The sequence below is a fragment of the Lonchura striata genome, chromosome 7 (genome assembly GCF_046129695.1).
Source record: "Lonchura striata isolate bLonStr1 chromosome 7, bLonStr1.mat, whole genome shotgun sequence".
Classification (NCBI taxonomy): domain Eukaryota; kingdom Metazoa; phylum Chordata; class Aves; order Passeriformes; family Estrildidae; genus Lonchura; species Lonchura striata.
The window spans coordinates 33859740-33881349 of NC_134609.1; the positions used below are offsets into that span (position 1 = coordinate 33859740).

Genomic DNA, 21610 nt, shown 5'->3' on the forward strand with positions numbered 1-21610 from the left:
TCTGCATAAAACCCTGGTGTCCACTTGGACTTGGTGGATTTTAAAATTATTCTTTAACTGTATGTGCTTTTGAGATACAGCCTTTAAGATGCAGGCTGTGTTGGACACTAACTCTGGAACCTCATGGTGGTAAATGACTGGAGGGAAGGATGTAGAATTGGAGAAGGTTATGGATGTGGCTGGGGAGGTGAGATGGGGCACAGCAGTGACGTCTGTGACAAACCTGGTTGTGGAAGAGCCTGCATTCAGGTTTGGACTTTAGGCTTCCCTGAAGACTGATTAAGCACTGTTAAAAAATTAGCTTGGGCAGGAACTCACTCATCTCAGCCACTATATCTGTTGAACTGAAATAGAGTTTTCTAAAATACAAATTCTATCACCACTGGTGCTCACTGAATTACTTCATCTACCTGTTTCTGCATTAACATTTGCTTTGAAGTACAAAAATCTTAATAGATCATTCATAAAGTCATTTGCTACCATTGCCAACCCTGGTGGCACCAGGTGATTTCAAATTGACACAAGCTAATCACCTAACAAACCCATAAGTAGTAAAGAAATGCGAAGTATAAATCGGTGATGAAGAAATCCATTCCATGATTTTCCATGCTGAGGGTTAGGCAGTGGCAGTTATACAACTTCCCCTGATAGGAAAAAAAAAAAAAAAGTAACTAAGAGACAATGTCAGAGTGGGCAAATTGAAGTGGAACAAGATAGACAAAGGCCTTCAAAGTGACCAGGTAATAGCTGTAATATAAATAGAGGAATAGCTCAGATACCAAGGAAGCAGTATTTTTTTTACTGACTCTGCATTATAGAAAAAGCATCAGTTTTGAAACAAAGGAATGTTCAGCCTTAGTGTTACAATTAGTGTTAGGTCTAAAGAGCACTCTTAGAAAATGGAACTGAAAGGACACCTCAGTGCAGTAACAAGTTCAGTTCTTCGGTCTTCACAGATTGTCAGTTTTTGTATTGAAAGACTCATTGAACACAATATACAGAGCACAAGTGATGCTTCCTTGGTTTCTCTGAAACAAGGAATTCTTCCGCAAAAGAATGGCGTGTAGATATTGCAGTGGTAAGGAGATGATTGGTTGGAGTGTACATGCACGTTAAATATGTTTGTGACCTTCATTAGGATTAGTACTTTACAGCTACCAGCAATGGCAATGAGCCTATTAAATAATTCTGAGAGGCCCTGAGTATTTCCCATAGCCGTAGGAGCATAGCAGCTAAACAGCCAGCTGTGGTTTTGAAGATGGGATGGAAAAGTGAGAAAAATATAAATCTCCTGTGATGGTGTCTGGTAGACAGGGATGTTGCCTTGATAAAAAGGCTTTCTGCTCACCATGTCATGAAAACATCTGATGATTAAAATATTACTGAATACCTCCTTGCACCATCTTGTAGACATAGTAATTATAAGTAGGTGTGACAGCTAGGTATTACCAGTACTTGAGGAAATTGTGACTAAGATGTTTGTGGGTGGAAAAGAGGCCTTTTTTGCGATGCACCATCCTGTTTTGTATCAGTTTCTTTAGTTTGCTTGCATTTCCCCTTACATTGTGCTGTGTTCCCTTAAAAGATATACCTTGTACAGCAGGGAGACCTTTTGCCTTGACCAGCTGCTTAAAGAACAGAGCAGAGCATGGGGAAGCTGACTGGAGGGAAGGAGGTTGTATTTCCCCCGATTTACACAAAATAGGAGCGTCTGGAGAAAACTGGAGCCCGCAGAAAGAATTAGGCAGAACAATCCTGGAAGCCCTGAAGGGTTGATGTGTTTGAAATCAAAGGCTAGCTGGCTGGCTGGCTGGTGAAGAGCCCATCTCATGAGGATGCAAAGGAAGATTTGCTGAAAAGTCCTTTTCATTTGTCTCTGGCTAAGAATCGGGAGACTGGATTGCAAGAAAAACTAGATAGAACAAAATAAAGAGTGCAGAAAAGTGAGGGAGAGCAAATGGAAAACAAGAGAAACAGAAAGTTGTAGTAGTTTTCATGGTGTTTTTTTCTGGTTTGAGTATGAGAAGTCACATAGCAAAGATGTCAACCTCCGCAGAACTCCTGTGGTATTGGTATTTGTAGAAGGTCCTAAATATTTTAAGTCTAAATGGAAGCTTTGAACCTTGAAATCCTGTAGTATTTGCTTTATTTTTTTTTTCGATTTGTTTGATTATCACTTTGCATGTCTGAAGTACAAAATTCCTTGAGAATGTGTATTTTGAGCAGAAGATATGATAGTGCCTTTATCAAATCTTGACTGCATTAGAAGTAGTTGCTAATACCAATTACGGGGAGAGATTTTTCTCCTCTTTCAGTAAATATTTTCAGTTTTCCTCAACCATGTATTTCTTTAAAATTTTATACTTCCCATGTGGAAAAATGCTTCTAAAAGTAATATCAAAGCAAATTATTATTAGTAGTATTTATTATTTTCATATGTAATACTATGCATCTTGAACAGTATCAAAATTGACTGTTTATGCTTGTTCCTTTGGATTGCCAGTTTACTACTAGCTTGATTAACACCTATTTTCTTAAATTTCATAGAAATTTAAGAAGGCAAAAAGGCTGGTACATGCCTTAAAACATTCATTTCAGCATTTTGAGTTAAAGTGTTTGTATGTCCCAAGCTTGATGAATTTTTTTTTCCCAATTGACAGAGAATGCATTGTTTTATTTTTATAGTATATTAGGTTGGAAAAGGATCTTCTTTATAAATCTTTCTATAAATATGGTACCAACAGAATGCACTATATTTATATAGTTCATGAACTCATGAAGGGATGGTGGACATACTTTGCACTGAAAAGATATCTCATTGGGATCTGTCCTGGTTTGAAAGCAAAACCAGTGAGAGACTCTAAGTCAGAAATACAATTTATTGGGAAAAGGGGAAAAGGACAAAAAATACATGCAATAATACAAAGGGAAAGGCTACTGACAAAGTCAGAATACAACCTGGCCAGCATGCTGGTAGCAGTCCGAATTGGAGTAGCTGCAGTCTTCTTGGGATGGCAGATGTAGTTGTTGTGTCTTCTTAGAGAACCTGTGGAAAGGCTCCCCTCTGTGTAGAAATCTCCAGTTTTATCCAGGTGGGAATGCCTAGCTCTTCCCCTTGGGCAGAGCATCTCACAATGGGTTATGAGTCACAAGGTGTGTCCTTAATCACCTCCTCCTCCTGGACGGTGTTATCTCTCAGGCATTGATGGGGCCATTAAGAACAGATAAGGAAAACTGCCCCAAGGCAACTTCTACTCAGATGGGAATTGGAAAACGTTTTTTTTTTAAAACTTGGACATTATCCACCCCTTTTTCCTATTTCCATCTTCTTCGTGATGAAACCTTACACATAGTTCTCACTTAAGACTAAGATTCCCTGTGGTACACAATGGGTTTGCCCATCTTTCTGCACTACCCACTAAGTATAACCGGGTCCTTGAGCAAAAACAATTCTACGGAAGGGTTTGTCTTTGCCTGGGGTGGGATTAATCTAAACAGTCTTTCCTAAAATATCTTTTATATGTACCACAGGGACTTTATCTCCATCCACTGTCTGCAAGGGTTCAGATTGGGCAGGACTAGCTCGATTGATGGACCCTCGGGTGTTGACTATTCAGGTAGCTTTTGCCAAGTTCAGTTCTCAATTCCTGAAAGTTCTTCCACTAAGTGCCTTTAGGGTGGTCTTAAGCAGTCTATTACATTGTTCAACTTTCCCGGCAGCTGGAGCATGATATGGGATATGATATATCTACTCAATCCTATGTTCTCTGGCTCAGGTGTTGATGAGGCTATTCTTGAAATGTGTTCCATTGTGTGACTCAATTCTCTCAGGGGTGCCGTGTCTCCACAAGACCTGTTTTTCTAGGCCTAAGATGGTGTTCCGGGCAGTGGCATGAGGCACAGGGTAGGTTTCCAGCCATCCTGTGGTTGCTTCCACCATGGTCAGTACATAGTGCTTGCCTTGTCGGGTCTGGGGAAGCGTGATGTAGTCAATTTGCCAAGCTTCCCCATACCTGTATTTTAACCATCGCCCACCGTACTACAGAGGCTTCATCCGTTTGGCCTGTTTGATTGCAGCGCAGGTCTCACAGTCGTGCATGACCTGTGAGATGCTGTTTATAGTAAGATTCACCCCTCGGTCTCGTGCCTATCGGTATGTTGCGTCTCTTCCCTGATGACCAGAAGTGTTATGGGCCTAATGAGCTAGGAATAGTTTTCCTTTATGCTGCCAATCTAGGTCTACTTGTGATATTTTCACTTTGGCAGCTCGGTCTACTTGTTTGTTGTTGTGATGCTCCTCAGTAGCCCGACTCTTGGGTATGTGTGCATCCACGTGTCGAATCTTCACGGTCAGCTTCTCTACTCGGGAGGCAATGTCCTGCCAGATCTCGGCGGCCCAGATGGGTTTCCCTCTGCGCTGCCAGTTAGCCTTTTTCCAGTGACTTAGCCATTTCTAGAGAGCATTAGCTACTATCTATGAGTCGGTGTAGAGATAGAGCCTCGACTACTTCTCTCACTCAGCAATATCTAAAGCCAGCTGGACAGCTTTAAGCTCTGAAAGCTGACTTGATCTACTTTGTTTCTTAGTAGCTTGTGCTATTTGTCGTGTGGGGCTTTACACTGCAGCTTTCTATTTCTGGCTAGTGCCTATGATTCGGCAGGAACCATCCGTAAAAAGGGCATATTGTCTTTCAGTTTCTGGTAGCTCATTATATGGTGGGGCCTCCTCAGCATGTGCCACTTGCTCTTCTTCTTTAGAAGACAATCTAAAAGTCTCCCCCTCAGGCCAGTTTGTTATAATTTCTAGAATTTCAGGGCGATTCGGATTTCTAATACGGGCACGTTGAGTGATGAGGGCAATCTATTTACTCTATGTGGCATCAGTGGCATGATGTGTAGAAGGAACTTTTCCTTTAAACATCTACCCCAGCACTGGTAGTCGGGGTGCCAGAAGCAGCTGTGTTTCAGTGCCAATTACTTCTGAGGTAGCTTGAACTCTTTTATAGGCAGCTAAGATTTCTTTCTCTGTGGGAGTGTAGTTTGCTTCAGAGCCTTTGTAGCTCCAGCTCCAAAATCCCAGTGGTCGACTCCGAGTCTTTCCAGGCACTTTCTGCTAAAGGCTCCAGGACAAACCATGGTTCTCAGCTGCAGAGTAGAGTACGCTCATGACCTCTGGTCCTGTCTTAACTGGGCCAAGGGCTACAGCATGAGCGATCTCCTGCTTGATCTGTGTGAAGGCTTGTTGCTGCTCAGGGCCCCAGTGGAAATCATTCTTTTTCCGTGTGACCAGGTAGAGAGGGCTCACAATCTGGCTGTACTCGGGAATGTGCATCCTCCAAAAGCCTATGGCACCTAGGAAAGCTTGTGTCTCCTTCTTGTTGGTAGGTGGAGACACAGTGGTGATCTTGTCTATTATTTCTGTCGGGATCTGACGACGTCCATCTTGCCACTTGACTCCTAGAAACTGAATTTCTTGAGCTGGTCCCTTAACCTTGCTTCGTTTAATGGCAAAACCAGCTTTCAGTAAAATCTGGATAATTTTTTCTCCTTTTTCGAAGACTTCCCCTGCTGTGCTCCCCCACACAATGATGTCATCGATATACTGTAGATGTTCGGGAGCCTCGTTCTTTTCCAGTGCAGCCTGGATCAGTCCATGGCAGATGGTGGGACTGTGTTTCCACCCCTGGGGCAGTCGGTTCCAGGTGTACTGCACTCCCTTCCAGGTGAAGGCAAACTGAGGTCTGCATTCCGTTGCCAAAGGAATGGAGAAGAAGGCATTTGCAATATCAATGGTTGCATACCACTTTGCTGCCTTGGACTCCAGCTCGTACTGAAGCTCCAACATGTCTGGCACGGCGGTGCTCAGTGGTGGTGTAACCTCATTCAGGCTGCGGTAGTCCACCGTCAGTCTCCATTCCCCACTGGACTTGCGTACTGGCCATATAGGGCTGTTGAAAGCTGAATGGGCCTTGCTGACCACCCCTTGGCTCTCCAATTTACGAATTATCTCATGGATGGGGATCACAGAGTCTCTGCTGGTACGATATTGCCGACGGTGCACTGTTGTCATGGCAATTGGTACCTGCTGTTCTTCAGCTCTCAGCAGTCCCACAGCAGAAGGGTCATCTGAGAGACCAGGCAAGGTATTCAGTTTCCAGATGTCTTCTGTCTCTACAGCAGCTATCCCAAAAGCCCAGCGATGTCCTTTTGGGTCTTTGATATATCCATTTCTGAGATAGTCTATGCCAAGGATGCATGGGGCCTCTGGACCAGTCACGATGGGGTGTTTCTGCCACCCGTTCCCAGTTAAACTCACTTCAGCCTCTAATACAGTAAGCTGCTGGGATCCTCCTGTTACCCCAGAAATAGAAATGGATTCTTCTCCTACATATCTTGATGGCATCAGGGTACATTGGGCACCGGTGTCAACCGAAGCTGTATATTTTTGTGGTTCAGATGTGCCAGGCCATCGAATCCACACGGTCCAATAGATCCGATTGTCCCTGTCCTCTACCTGGCTAGAGGCAGGGCCCCTCTATTCCTGGTCATGGTACACGTTGCTCTCTTCTGGTAAATAGGTTCTTGAGGTTTTTTCAAGAGGATCAGTTATATCATTATTCTTATATTGTCTGGAACTCTGTGTTTGAGAGACTGGAGCAGCATTGACTCTTTTTGTGTTAGGTGTTCTTTTTAGTTCACGTACTCGGGCTGCTAAGGAAGAGGTGGGTTTTCCATCCCACTTCCTCATGTCTTCTCCATGCTCCTGAAGAAAAAACCAGAGGTTTCCTCGTGGAGTGTATCCTCTCTCTTTGGCTTGGGAGCGCTGGCTCCTAATGACAGAGATTCTTCTTGGTTCTGGTGAAATATGGTAGCCTTCTTCTTTAAGTTCCTTTTTTAGTTTCTTATGACTCTCTTCAATCAAGTCCCGGACTTGCTCAGCCAACCTTGTTTCTACGGACGAGACATGGGTATGAAATGGGGCGGTGACCGTATCCTCGTAAATTCTTAATTTATTGGCTAAGATGCCCACCCTGTCCTCGCCTTCTCTCTACTGCAGTGTTGCCAGGTAACGAGAGTACATCTCTGGTCTAAGCCGTGCAAATCGCAACCACATTTGTGATGTGCACTGGACACAGTCTGGACTCTTAGGAAATCTCTCATCTTCTGCGAAAATTATCTCTAACACAGCCAATTCCCTCAGGCATCGGATACCTTGTTCCATGGTATTCCATTTTCCTTGGAGCACCTGGAGGTTTTCTTTATAAAAGTATCTGTTCCTCACACTTGCGAGCAGTCGCCGCCAGAGGCTGAGAGTTTCCTGGGTTCTCTCAATCCCCTGGTCAATGACCACATCCCGGGATAGTGATCCCAGTTGTCTGGCCTCACTTCCATTTAGAATGGTGTCATTGGCTGCAGCGTCCCAGATGCGGAGAAGCCAGGTCAGGATGGACTCATTTGTCTGGCGGGTGAATTCTCTCTGCAGGTCACGTAGCTCACCCAGGGATAGAGAGTGAGTGATGATCTCTGGTTCCGTCTCTTCTGCTGGGTGCGAGGGTCTTGCAGTGTCCTCATCAGTCACTATGCGGACTGATTTGCTCTTCGATTTCTTCTTCTGAACGGGGGCAACTACTATGGGTTCAGGCTGCTCTGGTTCGGTGATGGTTTGTGTGGAGATGTTGATGGCGCTTTCGGTTCTTTCTTCCTCTGTGCCGGTCTGTGTAGACATAGATACTTTTGCTTTGCTTTTTGTTTTTTCTTCTATTACAGTCTGCGTAGACACGGACACTGTTGTTTTTCTTTTGGTTTCTTCTTTCTGTATGGCAGCCTGTGTTGACATGGATGCTGTTGTGGTATTCTGTACAGGCACGGACACTGCTGCTTTCCTTCTTGTTTCCTCTTCCTCAAGAAGACGCTGCACTACACCATGTATGTTTTGCTGCACCACACTATGTAGTGTTTTGTTTCTAAGCATGTTGCAGATTGTGCACAGAAGACAAAGAAGAACTAACAACAACATTATGCTGTCCTTGGCATCCAGAGGGAAGTTAACATTTTCAAAAACTGCTGTGTCAAGCCTGAAAGGTTTGAAAGAATCAATCTTTACCCCTCCCCCCAGGGGCTGGGTGAGGTTGCCGAGGCCCCAGATGTAGCAGCCTAGATTAGGACAAGCAAACAGAATTGAGTACATATTCCAAATCATGTTCATTGCCTCAGAGGTCATAATGCAATAGACATAGTAGACCAATAAAGCAATTCTCTTACCATACCCTAGTCTACACATGAGCATTACAATTGCCAAATAATTCCCCACATTCGGGAAAATATAGAGAGCTAGGTATAAGACCCAAAAAAGCATGTTAAGCATCATAGTGAAGAGGTACCCTCTACAATACAAGATTGTAATTCTGACTTCTTTCAGGAATTTCTTGCCGCACGTTGGGCACCAAAAATATGTTCTGGTTTGAAAGCAAAACCAGTGAGAGACTCCAAGTCAGAAATACAATTTATTGGGAAAAGGGGAAAAGGACAAAAATACATGCAATAATACAAAGGGAAAGGCTACTGACAAAGTCAGAATACAACCTGGCCAGCGTGCTGGTAACAGTCCGAATTGGAGTAGCTGCAGTCCTCTTGGGATGGCAGATGTAGTTGCTGTGTCTTCTCAGAGAACCTGTGGAAAGGCTCCCCTCTGTGTAGAAATCTCCAGTTTTATCCAGGTGGGAATGCCTAGCTCCTCCCCTTTGGCAGAGCATCTCACAATGGGTCATGAGTCACAAGGTGTGTCCTTAATCACCTCCTCCTCCTGGACAGTGTTATCTCTGAGTCATGTGGCCAGGCATTGATGGGGCCATTAAGAGCAGATAAGGAAAACTGCTCTAAGGCAACTCCTACTCAGATGGGAATTGGAAAACGTTTTTTTTAAAAAAAAACTTGGACAATGGGATATATAAATATTCTGATACTGTTAAATGTATTTGAACTGATGCAGTTTTATGAAAAGGTTTCTGTGTCTTAATTATTTCTTAAAATATATATATATATATATACACAGTAGTAATTAAACCAAAACAATACATGTAAAATGTTGCTATATATATGAGTAAATTTGATTGCAAAATCAGAGTGGCTTGGGTTGGAAGGGACCTTTAGGGTCATCCAGTTTCATCCTCCTGCAGTGAGCAGGGACCCTTTCAACTAGATCAGATTGCTCAAACTCCATCCCACCTGACCTTGAGCACTTCCAGGGATGGCATAATAGATAAGTGGTTGATCCCACTTTCTTATGTTTGGAATGAAGTTATGATATTTGCTATTGTAAAGTTAAATACTTTAGAACCATAAGAAAAAAAAATAAAAATTAAAAAAATTCAATAAAAATTAAAAATTTTCAGGTGTTGTAATTTTGACAAGTACAAGGTCATACAAAACCATGGTAATTGTATTTAAAGCTTATTGTATTTCATTTGCTGACACTTTGAGATAAAATGCTTAAAATCCCTTTCATGGACGTATAATGCATTAAATATTTATTTTAAATGTGCATGCCAATGAAAAATGCTTGAAAAATCTGTTATAAAAACCTGTCTCTTCAGTATGTGGTTTTGTCTGCACTTTAGCATATGAATTTCACCCAGCCAAAAATAGCCCTGGATTTGGGCCACTACTTTTGGCAAAAGTATTCTTGTGTCTTGAGACAGGAGGAAATGGCAATCACCATGAGTTCATGTGCCATTTCAAACAGTCCATATTTTCTTCTGAGTAGAGCCAGCATTTAATTTGTATCTGTCTCCAGACCAAAGATCGTGTGGGTATTGGTCCTCTTGCCCTTACAGTGATAATCCATTTGCCATTAACTGGACTTTGGTTCAAAAATACTGCATGTTTAATCCAGTGGACTGGATCTCCACTACCCAGTGCTGTAACAGAAAGATAATGGGCTACAAGCGAGATTAATAAGATTTTTGAGTCGCAAAAGCATTAAGCCAGTTTAAAGCTATTGGTTAAGCTGCTCAGAACTGGTAATGTATTAATCTTGAGCTGTGGTGTATGAGCGCAGCCACTGCTGGCATGCATTAAGACATCTACACGGTCACCTTGTGCTTAGCTCTTTTTCAGACTGAGTTAGCAATAACACTCTCCTAAGTCATAAGGTGAATTTCCAGGAGAGGGGTTGACAAAGCATATGCAGTGATTCTCAGTAGCAGGTGTCTGGTTTTACCTGCTTTATGGATACCAGAACTACAAATCTGGGATGGCTGGGTATTTCTTCTGCTGGAGACCCACCTGTCTCAGTTTGGACTCTTGAGCCTGCTTTGATCCTCCTTCTGTTGGTGGATATGACTGACTTCCAGTGCTGTAAGAACTGCAAAAGCCTCACTTAGTGGTGGCTGTGAACCTTAGCTTGAATATTCCCATGCTGCTTCTGCACTTCATTTTGTGTGTTAGTGCAGTTAGAACCCCAGGTGAAAATATTTCTCCATTAATTGGAATTCAGATCTTCTAGTCTGGAACTGGCGTGTCATTTAGAAATTTGTTTGATGGTTATTTCCTTCTATGGTTTGGAAAATGACAATGTTGCCTGTTTCTTTTTTTTTTTTTTTTTTTTTTTTTTTTGTCTCATTCTTTTTGATCCCTCGTTTTATATGTGTGTGTTTTATTTTTTCCTCTGCCTAGACCTGGTTAACCATTTCTGTGAACAGGTCCTCAATTTTTTACTTTGTCCCTACTTTGCTGTTGTAGCCCCATCTTCCCCTGGTGTCGACTCCATACCCTTACAGTGCACAGGCAGTCAACACGGCACACAGAACGCAACCGCGACCTTCCAGAGGGCCAGCTATGCGGCTGGCCCCACCTCCAATTACGCAGACCCCTACCAACAGCTGCAGTATTGTCCTGTTGAATCACCATACGGCAAATCTGGGACAGCCATCCCACCCGAAGGGACCTTGGCTAGGTCACCTTCCATTGATAGCATTCAGAAAGACCCCAGGTGGGTGAAACCTTCTTCATTGTCTTTTATTTCCTGCTTGCACTGAGGTTTGTAATTGAGGTTTTTCTTTGCATGTTTCTGCTGTTGGATATTAAAAAAAAAAAACACCTCTGGTGGTACATGGAAGACTTTGTTTGCATGACAGCATTGTTCTAATGCCTCACCTTGGAAAGCTCTCATGAGCTTTTCTGTGCAATGAAATCATAGGTGTGGCCTTGATTGTGTGTATGTTTAGCCTGCTTTTGGTAGTGCCACCTCTCAAAAGCTTAAGAATGGCAATTTTCTCTGGAAATGGGAAGAGCGGAGTGACTGTTGACTCTCTAGCCATTGTGCATTGAATTTTCATGTTGCTTTTTGGGCAGAAGTTGTTGCAGTTCTTGGTTTGTCTATATGCAATGTTTATAAATGCTGCAGAAAAAGGATATTTCGGTGTTGTGCAGTGAGACTGAGCAATGTGAAAGCAACATGTAACCAGGGTTGTGTTTCATCCTATGTGTTGTATAGGCTTGCAGTGCCCGTATGTGGTAACAGACTATGTGATTACAGCTTTGCAGAAATGGTTATTTCTGTGCATGCTTTTCAAATATTTAGCACAATTTTCAAGATTGCTAGTGATCATCCTGATCTACTTAGGGAAGGTGCAAGGAGGAAACTTTACAGACTAAGCAGGCACATAGATTAGAGAGAGAATTTTCTGGGAAATTATTTGACTTCTATGATAACAGCAACAGAAATGCTAGCTGGAATGCTCAACAAGCTTTGTGATTCTGTTCAGTTTTCTGAGGGAAAAGGAATCAATTCTCTTTGGTAACTTGAGTTTAAACTTGTTGAAAGTGTTAGGTGATACCAATGTTTTTCTTTGGCAGATGGTGTGATTTATTTATTTGTTAGTTGTAATGTGTAATTTCATGATAGGAGAGTCCAAAACTTTGCCTGCAACAAAAATGCTGGAGGTCTTTAAGTAACAATTTGAAGAAACTTCATTCCTAAAGTTAACAAAAAAATTTAATTCATAAACTGATTCGTGACTTGTTTAGCATTATAGCAGTTCTTTCTCTCTCTTCACCCAGGAATAGAACAGCAGATAACATTTAACAGGACATCAGAAACATCACTGCTTTCAGGGTTTCACTTGTTGAGAACACTTTGATCTTCAAGCTTTTTTTTTGTTCCCGTTAGCTTTAACTGCAGAAATTTGAAAAAAAATTCTATTTCATTGGTCCCCTTCTTCCCCCTGTGCCAAAGCAAATATTAGTAACGAGAGGGGAAAAGTATTTTTCTGAAACGGTGGTATTACATTTCTATTCCAGAATATAAGAGCCCATGTGGAAAAAAGAGCTTTGCTCTGTAATTGTGTTACATTGAAAGTTATAGAAAATTACATTAGGAGTGCACTAGATCAGCTGAGAAATGACTGTAATCTATATGAAATGTTTGTAGAAGAAGCATGATGGTGTTGAAAATGCTATTCCTTATAAACAGGAAAGACATTTACAGTATCTCTACAGGTCTTAGACATAATATCTTTTTAAGAAAATGTTATTCCTGTTCAATTCCTTTGCTATCACTTTGCTACTGTTAATGTATAGGATATATGTTATTATTTTGCATTTGCTTCTTTTTTGTTCTTTCTTTGTAGTGCCATTTGTACATTCATGAGTATTGATTTCTGTAGGTAAAATAGGATCGAGGAGACATCTAAGTATAAAATGAACTTTGTAAACTCTTTAGAGGGGTTCATTAAATATTACTACTGATTACTGTCCAAAGGATTGGAAATTTGTACAAAACTTTTGTAAATAGATTTGCATTACTCTTGATTTCATTTATTTGATCCATAGGCTGTGTGTGGTATATATTAGTATTTCCACCCTTGCATTTTGGTTTGAATATTTCTGATAAAGAAATGTTAGAAACACACTTGATTATGTTATGCCTTAATCCCCAGAAACCATACTCCACCGAGGCAGACTGACTTGTAAAACCATCTGTGGCTTACAGCAGTTACTGATCATTCAGCTGTTGGAAAGACATTAAACATTTGAGAAGAGTTTGGAGAAAAGTAACAAAAGCAATCAGAATGCTTTTAACATGTCGATTTATATGAATAGATTACAAAAATGCCAATATATTACAAGTGTGGAAGTGATAAAATTAAAGACTTTCCAGATACTTCAAAAAATAATATGGAAGGATAGAAATTACTTTGGGTAGAATGTGAGAGATACAACCAGGAAAAGGAAAACAAGCCAAATGCAATGTAGACTTTCAGTGGCTGTATTGAGTTGTGCTGTATGCCTCAGAGGGTTACCAGTTATATCTTAGACAGCAAGAAAAAAGTACACAGGTTTGACAGCAGCTACATTTTGTCAACTGAGAAGTCGCAAGTGTCCTTACAGACATATTGCTGCTTTTGTTGGCTGGTTGGTTGGAGTGTTTTATGACTGTCACAAATTGTAGAGGGCAATAGTAGGCATCATTTTCAGACACCAAACCTACCTGCCTAACCGGAGGTCCAAAAAATACTCAGTGGCAGAGGAAAATCAGCAAGACAACAGCACACTATTTGCAGGCTTTTGAGTAGTACTTCCTATATACGTCATTCAGCTCAAAATGAAAAAGTAGCTATCCAGAAGAGATTTTACTCACCCTAATAAGCAATTGGCATTCCTAAAATTGAACATAATATTCTGGAATCTTCAATTCAGACAATTTCTGTCTGGAGGCCCAGAAAAATGGTTGGCAGGCACTGATGTAATTGACTTTTTTTTTCCATTGTTTTCACTGTGTAGTTTGTCTTACTGATGCTCTTAACTTTAAATATGTGTTCTGAGCTGACATTTGACAAATGAAATTTTAGCTCAACATCTGTTCTGCGTATGGGAAATGGAAAAGTTCATATCATTACTGACTGATTTTTCAGAGCATTCTTTTATGTTTACTCCATTAAAAAAAAAAAAAAGAAAATAAATCTGCACTAGGGCTGTGATATCAACTGTTTCATGCCATAATCTCTTATATGAAGGTGTGGTATAAGGAGGGAAAGAGCATAATATTTATTTTTAAATTATTTGGTTTCTTCTGAACTGTGAATGGGAGAAGTCTTGAGTATTTTGAAGTATCAGAAATACATGTTAATGTAATATTTTCCAGCCTATTTTCATGAAGGAAGATTAATGTGTCTGTTGGCACCAGCAAATTATCTGTGGCTTGTGTATATTTATTATTATTGTTATTGTTTTGTTATTATTTTTTTCTTCAGTTTTATTTTGTCTGTTTCTAAATTTTAGGAGAACTGGGGGATCCTAGAAATAGAAATGTTGGGCTCCAGTTGTCAGTGTGTGTGCCTTCCAGATTTTCTTCCAAATTCTGAACTTGCCAAATGTGTATAAATTACTTACTTTTTGAAGTTTTAACCTAGTAGGAAACCCTGTACATGTACTGCTCCAGCTAAGTTACATTTGCTACACAACAGATGCAAAATAGAACATTTTCATATCCTCCATTTAAATACATACTGATGAGGTTTTGTGGTTGCAGTGTTTTTGCTGGTTTATGAACTCAAACTGTGTGGTTTGATATGTCCAATCACCAGGTGTTCTTCATTGTTGTGTGACTTCCCACCTGTGTTTATTTACACACATATACACAGGTCATCTCCTGCAAAGAAGCTGGCAAAAAGATGAGATAACAAGAAGAATTATGTGGAATACACTCCACCATGGGTACCAAAGTGATGTTCAGAGCTCACTGTCCATTTTCATATTGCCTTCAATTATATTGATCTGTGCTGAAAACTTTCTATTATGGCTTTACTTTCCATGTGTTTCAGAACCTTTAGAACTATTTATTCAGAAAAAGTGGGATAATTTGGTGAATGAAACTGTAAAGGGCCATTATTCATTGTAGAACAGACTGCAGTATTAATTTGGCTCTTGTTTAAAAAGAAAAAAACATTATCATTAGAGAGTCATGTTGCAACTTCATAAGAAAAAAATAAATAAAACCCGGTTATCTTGTGTTAGAAAAATAAGGCCTTTTTGTTCATAATATAGAATCTCTCACATTCACAGAATAGAGTTTTAACTTGTCTGAACATGTTCTCATTTTGCCAGGCATTCCAGTAACTATCTCTCAAGGACAATTACGTTACAAACTTTTTAGGGAGTTGAAACTGTTTTGAGAAAGTTGCTGCTAGGCACCCAAACACCTAAGCGAATAGATATCTTTCAAGGACAGTTCCGTTACAGAGCTTAGCAAAACATGTAAACGTGCCTGGAGATAACATTTCTTGTTTTGAGAAAGTTTCCAGGTCGCAGAGACAACCTTAAGGAAGATCACTGGCGCCACCAAGAGGCAGAAAACGACCACCTAACAACAGGGTGCGCCTGCGCAGAAGAGACACCAGAACGTCATCAGAACGTCACACATCCGGGAGAGACAACCCAATAAGTGGGGGGGAAACGGGGAACTAGGCGCGGTAGTTGAAATGACTGCCGCCCAGCGCGCGCTGGTTTGCTTTCGCTTTCTGCTATTAATAAATCCTTTTAATTGGATTTGGCAGCCTATTGTGCTCGTTTATAACAATTTGGTGCCGTGACTCGGATCGGGATCTGGGGAACCTCTCTCTGAGAGGGGCGCCACGATTCCGCTCCCTTGAGCGGACTCAGACCGGGGTTTTTACCCTCATCCCGGCCGACGAACCTAAAAGCCTAGAGAGCGAGAGCAAAGAGAGGGAAGCGGGCCCAGGGTACCCCGTAATTTTTGTGCACAAAAGTCCGGACGAAGACGCAGGACGCGTAAGTATAAAGGGGATCCGTCCGGGCGGGGTTCGGGATCCCGGAGTACGGCGAGTGTGTGTGTGTATGAGAGGAGGACCGGCAGCCGGATTCTCCAAGCGAGTGTGGACCCTTAGTAGTGCGTTTTCCAGAGCCCGCGAGGGCCTGGGCCTCGAACCAGGGGAAGCGATTGTGCTGTCGTGAGTGATTGAAGGTACTCCGGAGGACATGGGGCAGGGGAAGAGCAAGGATAAATCCCCCTCCCCGGTGGGGGTAAAACTTTCCCCAATTCCTAAGGATAGTCCCTTAGGGTTTATGCTGACAAATTGGGAACACTTTCCAGGGGCACCTGGGAAGGATAAGGCAAAGATGATACACTATTGCATAGAAGTATGGGGAGGACAAGAGATTTCTAAAGGTGTGTTTTGGCCCATCTTTGGGTCCTCAGAGGACTGGGTAAAACAACTGTTAAATGGTTGGATACACGCTAAACAACCTCCTAACCCTGAGGAGAGTGCCTATGCCCGAGTCTGGACAGAAAAGCCGGAGGTGCTCGTGTTTAAACTCTCGGAGGTTTCAGGAGGAAAGAAAAAGAAGGGGCGAGCGGAAGAAGTAATTATTGCACCCCCGCCCTACATTCCCCCTGCGCCAAATGCACCCCCTCCTCCTCCACAATCGGATGAGGAAGAATCAGACTCAGACTCTGATCAACGCTCAGGCTCGCGTGGTCCTCTTACCCAAAGTAAGACGCAAGGCAAACTATTTCCTTTAAGGGAAATGCCGATGGGGGGACCACAGCCGGGGATTGGATTTATTTCGGTGCCCTTAAGTTCGGGGGATGTTAGAGACTTTAAGAAGGAGATGGGAAATTTGCTAGAAGACCCCCTGGGCATGGCAGAGCGGGTGGATCAATTTTTAGGTCCTAATATATACACTTGGGAGGAATTACAATCTATACTTAACATTTTATTCACGGCCGAGGAAAAGAACATGATAAGAACTGCTGGAATGCGGGCCTGGGATGCCCAACCCGCACATGCCCAGCAAACGGCCGATACTAAATGGCCTCTCCAGAATCCTAATTGGAATAACCAGGATGCGGCCCATAGAGCTAACATGCGGGACTTTCGGACCATATTAATTGATGGCATAAGAGAGTCCGTTCCTAGGGGCCAGAATATAAATAAAGCATTTAATGACAGACAAAAGAAGGATGAAACCCCCACTGAATGGTTAGAGAGGTTAAGGAAAAGTTTTCAGCTGTACTCGGGGTTAGACCCGAATAACCCAATGGGACAGGAAATTCTTAAAGTCCAGTTTGTCTCTAAATCCTGGGATGATATTAGGAGAAAGATACAGAAAATGGATGATTGGCAGGACAGGGATTTAGCAGAATTATTGCGAGAGGCGCAGAAGGTTTATGTCCGCAGAGAGGATGAAAGTCAGAAGAGACAGGTGAAAATGATGGTTGCTGCAGTGAGGGAAAGCAGGCGGGTGGAGGAAGGACAGAAGAGGGAAAGGTAGGAGAAAGGGTGTGTTATTATTGCGGTAAGAAGGGACATTTCAAGAGGGAGTGCAGGAGGAGGCTAAGGGACGAGGAGGAGTTCAAAATCGAATAGGGGAGTCAGGGGCTCTATTTTATGGGGACCAGGAAACATCAAAAAGAGCCCTTGATAAAATTGAAGGTGGGTCCCCAGGGCCAGGAAATAGATTTCTTGGTCGATACAGGGGCAGAAAGATCTACTATTCAATTTCTGCCTCAGGGCTGTAATTTATCAAAACAGACAGCCACGGTAATAGGGGCTAAGGGGGAACCTTTTGAAGTACAAATTATTAAAGGGGTGGTGGTAGAATCGGGAACTAAAGTGGGGATGGGTGACTTCCTATTAGTTCCTGAAGCAGATTACAATTTGTTAGGGAGAGACTTGATTGTTGAATTAGGAGTTCAAATTGAGGTGGTAGAAAAGGAGTTAAAGATCAGACTCTGTTCCCTCCGTTTAGAAGATGAAGAGAAAATAAACCCCGAAGTGTGGTATAATCCAGGGACCGTGGGCAAATTAAATATAACCCCATTTACAGTAAAAATCAGAAATCCCGAGATCCCGGTAAGAATAAAACAGTATCCAATTTCACTAGAAGGGAGGAGAGGGTTAAAACCTGAGGTTGAAAGGCTGTTAAACCAAGGACTGCTAGAACCTTGTATGTCGCCTTTTAACACCCCTATACTCCCGGTAAAAAAGGCAGACGGATCCTATCGGCTGGTGCACGACCTTAGGGAAATTAATAAGCGAACCGTGGCCCGATTCCCAGCAGTGGCAAATCCCTATACTCTTTTAAGCAAACTGGGACCTGAGAACGAGTGGTATAGTGTCATAGACCTGAAAGATGCCTTTTGGGCCTGCCCTCTGGACGAATCCAGCCGAGATTATTTTGCCTTTGAATGGGAGGACCCTGACACGGGGAGGCGACAGCAACTCAGGTGGGCGGTACTTCCTCAGGGCTTTACGGAATCACCCAATTTATTCGGGCAAGCCCTGGAACAAATTTTGCAAGATTATAAAACAGACCCAGAGGTAAAGCTAGTTCAGTATGTGGATGATTTGTTAATAGCAGGTAAAGAAGAAGACAAAGTTCGGAAAGAAAGTATCAAACTATTGAATTTCCTGGGACTGAAAGGATTAAAAGTCTCTAAAGCAAAACTACAATTTGTAGAAGAGGAAGTTAGGTACCTGGGACATTATTTGAAAAAGGGAGAAAAGAGAATTGATCCAGATAGAGTACAAGCAATCCTATCCCTGCCTCTACCGCAAAATAAACGACAAATTCGTCCGGTATTAGGACTTACAGGGTATTGTAGGCAGTGGATTGAGAACTATAGCGGGAAGGCAAGATTTCTGTATCAAAAACTTACCCAAGATGGGCACCTTAAGTGGACAGAGGAGGAAAAATCTAAGTTCCAAGAATTAAAAGAAACTCTGGTCCATGCTCCAGTCCTAAGCCTCCCAGATTTAAAGAGGCCCTTCTTTTTATTTGTTAATATCACAGATGGGGTAACTTATGGAGTACTTACCCAGGACTGGGCGGGGAAAAAGAAACCTATTGCATATCTGTCTAAAATTTTAGACCCTGTAAGCAGGGGATGGCTGGGCTGTTTACAAATAATTGCAGGCTGTGCGGAGTTAGTAGAAGAAGCAAGGAAGATCACCTTCAATGCCACTCTGAAGGTGTTAACTCCACATAACATACGGAGTGTGATGCAGCAAAAAGCAGACAAATGGATCTCTGATGCCAGGCTCCTAAAATATGAGGGGATTCTATTAGAAACCCCTAATTTCACTTTAGAAACCACCTCATTGCAAAATCCAGCCTCCTTCCTCTTCGGAGAGCCCGAAACTGAATCACTGATACATGACTGTGTAATTACTATAGAAGAACAAACCAAAATTAGACCTGACCTGGAGGAAGAGGAATTAGAGACTGGGGAAAAATTGTTTGTTGATGGATCATCCAGAGTAGTTGAGGGTCAAAGGAGATCAGGATATGCCATAGTGGGGGGGCCTGACTTAAGAGTAATTGAATCTGGACCCCTAGACAAAACATGGTCAGCCCAAGCCTGCGAGATATACGCTATCCTAAGAGCCTTGGAACTATTAGAAGGAAAAGAGGGGACCATCTATACAGACTCTAAATATGGATACGGGGTGGTGCACACTTTTGGGAAGTTATGGGAAGAGAGGGGCCTCGTGAATTCACAGGGAAGGGACTTAATCCATCAGAAACTAATAATAGCCCTCCTGAGGGCTTTGAGAGGCCCTACCAGGATAGCAGTGGTCCATTTAAAAGGGCATCAGCGGGGAATGGATTACCGGAGTAGGGGTAACAATGCAGCAGATTATGAGGCAAAGAAAGCTGCAATTATTAAAACACTAACTTTAAGTGAGGGAATTAGGAAGGATCTTGTGGATACCCCAAAGGACCCTGAGTCGACTACCCAGGATAAGCTTATATTTACAATAGAAGAACAGGAGAAGCTTACAAAATTAGGAATAAAAGAGGAATCAGGGAAATGGCTGTTAAAGGATGGGAGGGAGGTTTTACCTAGAGCTATAGCCCAGCGGATGCTCAGTAAATTACACCAGAGAACACACTGGGGCGCTCAAGGACTGGTGGATCACTTTGCCACCCATTATATGACGGTGGGCCTACATGACTTAGCGAAAGGGATTACTAGAAGTTGTCCAACCTGTCTACGGGTAAACAGGAGAAACCTAAGAAAACTACCCCTGGGTGGGAGGCCAGTGGCAAAGAGGCCCTTTTCAAATCTGCAAGTAGACTTTACTGAGCTCCCCAAGATAGGGAGATTAAAATATCTTTTGGTTATAGTGGATCATTTAACACATTATGTGGAAGTAATCCCCACTGCCAGAGAGACAGCTCGGACAGTAACAAAAGCCTTGCTGGAAGAAATAATACCTAGATATGGGGTCCCAGAGACAATAGACTCTGATAAAGGCCCCCATTTCACTTCAAAAATAACACAGATGCTAGCAGAAGCTCTGGGCATAAAATGGGAACAACATACTCCCTGGCATCCACAGAGTTCGGGAAGGGTAGAAAGAATGAATGGGGAAATTAAGAAACAACTCACCAAATTAGTACTAGAAACTAAATTATCCTGGATAAAATGTTTGCTGTTGGCATTATTAAATGTTTGAACTCAGCCACGAGCTGATATAGGACTGTCCCCATTTGAAATGCTGTATGGGATGCCCTATTCCCTAGAAAAAGTTCAAACCAATCCTAACATTACTGATCAAAGTATTAATAAATACTTAACCATTTTAATGAAATATAAAAAACAGTTATGGGAAAAAGGGATGTGGGCCCAAAGACCCCCCCTAGATCTTGTGTTACACCAGGTACAACCCGGCGACTGGGTCCTCATCCGGAGCTGGAAGGAAGATTCAATCACCCCAAAGTGGGACGGACCATACCTGGTTTTAATCACCACTGACTCCGCAGTCCGCACAGCAGAGAAGGGATGGACTCATGCTAGCAGAGTAAAGGGGCCGGTGGATCCAACTCGATTTCATACAGCTTCCAGAGAAACGAGCTGGAAAATTGACGGGAAGCCGGGGGATTTAAAGCTAACAGTAAAAAGGACTTACAAATAATTTTCATGAACTCTATCAGCTCTAGGGACATTTGGGTTGGAGATAACTGGGGACTGCAAGTACAACTAGTTGGAGAAACAAAGCCCCCAGGATACTGTAAACGTCTAGAGGATTCAGCCCAACAGCCCTTTTATCGGTTCATCCGACTTGAAAAAGAACAGAGACCTTGGGAAGGGGAGGGCCATGCTGAACATCAAAGTATTAGAGTAAGGTGTAGCTGGTTAGATTGTCATTGTTACCCTTTTGCCTGTTTTTCCTGCAAAATCTGTAAAGGATTGTGGTGGGCTCACTGCAGAAAGGGGAGAGCTCCAAGAAGTGTATGTCAACGCTGCTGGCTGGAGCAGCGCAAATTGACATCTGAAGTACTAAATTACAAGGTTGCCACTCGGGAATTGACTAAAGGATCCCCTGAGTGGTGGGAGGTTTTCATAAAAGGAATAAACCCTGAATTCCACTGTTACCATTCCAATGAACCCCTGGGTCCGTTCCTCACGGATATAGTCCAGGTCAAGTGTCGCAAATTAGTCAAAAGGCTCAGGTGCGACACTCCACAGTTGAATACGAAAAATTGGAACTCCCGGAGATCAAAGTGGGAGAGAGGGAACGATCCCACCCCTGAAGAATATCTCTGCTGTCGAGAAGATGGCTTGCCCTCTAACTTGTAGCAA

General features: G+C 42.4%; 2 long non-coding RNA genes across 2 annotated transcripts in view; both read left to right on the forward strand.

The window, feature by feature from the left end:
• LOC144246625 (uncharacterized) overlaps positions 1-13936 on the forward strand; it is a 31994-nt gene extending 18058 nt beyond the window's left edge. The window contains exons 2-3 of the long non-coding RNA XR_013340286.1: positions 10675-10990; positions 12061-13936. This is a non-coding gene — a long non-coding RNA (uncharacterized LOC144246625). The remainder of the gene's footprint in view (positions 1-10674; positions 10991-12060) is intronic.
• Positions 13937-15689: 1753 nt separating this feature from the next.
• Positions 15690-21610, forward strand: part of LOC144246626 (uncharacterized) — a 129437-nt gene continuing 123516 nt past the window's right edge. Inside the window, exon 1 of the long non-coding RNA XR_013340289.1 lies at positions 15690-15789. This is a non-coding gene — a long non-coding RNA (uncharacterized LOC144246626). The remainder of the gene's footprint in view (positions 15790-21610) is intronic.